This window comes from Cupressus sempervirens, chromosome 3 (assembly GCF_028749045.1).
Source record: "Cupressus sempervirens isolate cs-2001-9-10 chromosome 3, ASM2874904v1, whole genome shotgun sequence".
NCBI classification, from domain to species: Eukaryota; Viridiplantae; Streptophyta; class Pinopsida; order Cupressales; family Cupressaceae; genus Cupressus; species Cupressus sempervirens.
In genome coordinates this window covers 638639814-638641591 of record NC_143120.1, presented here as the reverse complement: position 1 = coordinate 638641591, position 1778 = coordinate 638639814, and the positions used below count along the sequence as shown (strand labels likewise).

General features: G+C 42.7%; 1 pseudogene; it reads right to left on the bottom strand.

Moving 5' to 3' along the window:
• Window positions 1-210: 210 nt before the first annotated feature.
• Window positions 211-936, bottom strand: LOC149568295 (aspartic proteinase nepenthesin-2 pseudogene; annotated as a pseudogene).
• Between the last annotated feature and the right edge of the window lie 842 nt (window positions 937-1778).

Sequence of the window (1778 nt, the reverse complement as noted above, 5' to 3'; positions counted from 1 at the left end):
AAAGATGGAAAATGATCCTGTGGTGCCACCCATGGTGAGGCACATAAGATCGGATTCCCAGATGAAAACATTATCACCTAGAAGCTCATAATCCACCCCACCTTCGAAATTGAAGACTACGGTTGGCAACATGATGTCACTCAATGTCTGGTAACATAGATCCAGCCCCACGGTGGAAGAGCCGTCTATTGGAGTCATATCAATGGCCGACTAAATCGCTTCCTTCACGGGGTTGTACGCAGCCTCTACTAGAATTGTAATGGTTGTTCCAGAGTCGATGATCATGCCTCCACCATCCGGTTGTGCATCAAAAGTTCCAGTAGGAATATCTACTAGGTTGCCATTCACAGTAATTCCCGTGACAAGAATATACCAGAAAGAAGAACCCACACTGGTCTTAACAAAAGCTACCATTTTGGCTCCGTTCAAGGAAGCACTGGCATCAAAGATAAGAGGGCTTGTTCGTGAAGGAGAGTCAGTTATGGAGATGAGACAGTAAGAGAATTTTTTATCTACCTTGGAACCCAACTGAGAGATGAGTGAGAGATCACCTCTTCCTAGCCCCACAAGACTGCCAGAGTTGGAGAAACCTTGGTTATCATGGCCGCATCCGAAAACAATGCCTACAAACATCCTGTCGCTACCGCTCCTAACAGAAAATGACTCCTTTGCCAGGTCGCTAATTGTACGAGAGCCATCGCCATAGCTGTACCAAAAAGTACAGTCTGGACTGCATGCTATTTTGAAATTGTCAAGAGCATCATGAAGAGAGTCGGCGCATGAAATAGGAGAGTAAGAGGACGATTTGGAGGGCTCAAAGATTGGCATAGATTGGGAGCAGCCATCACAGGGCTCGCACTTGGTCCAAACAAGATCACTCCCTGTGTCAACAATCGCTTTGAAGCTCATAGGGGGTGTCCCCACCACAACGCTCATCAGGAATCCTCCGTTCCTAGCTTGAACAAGCGTTTGAGAGTCTAATTCCCCAGCTATCTACTACTTTACAAATGCCTCGATCGCATTCATTCGTTTCTTGCTTCGATCGACAGCCGAAAGTAATCGCTCAGTACCATTGAAATCTCCCTCAGATCTGCGCATCAAATTCACCTTCAAATTGAACTCTCCATTCTAAGAAGATGCCACCATGGGAATAGATAAACATATGAAATCCACAACGCCCAATAACTTGGAGCACGCCATTTCTTTCTTTCTTTCACTAATGTACTCTGTCTCATTAAGAAGAATAAAGTGGGTTTATATAGGCACATTCTAACAATAAAGAACTCTATGTTTTGCAGATTTTAAGAGTGTGAACACTCTAAGAAAAGCGTAGCAGATTAGATCTGTTGAATATCTCACATAATTGAAGTGATGCTTTAACAATTTAGACATATGAGGCCACAAATATTCTGAGGTACAAATATCCACTTTCACGGGTTGTGTTTCTTCTTTCTAGCTCCAGTGTTCGTTCACATTAAGGCTTAAAATCTTTAAAACAGTATGGATAGTCCGTGATGCTCAACTGAAACATCACTTGCACATCACTTGCATCTGTTGCAATATAAACATGCCTAATACGTATCAAACTTATCTGTCATGATACTTCAATGATTTATTGTGTGAGCCAAGAAAGTTTTGCAACTCCAACTATTAGCCTTTGTGGGGCATTATTCTTCCTTATTGGCTTCCACTAATCTCACCATTCCACAATCTTTTGAAGTACAATATTCCCCTACGTGGGGCATAGGTTCGTTTCTTTCGTCTCTGAATACCCATTT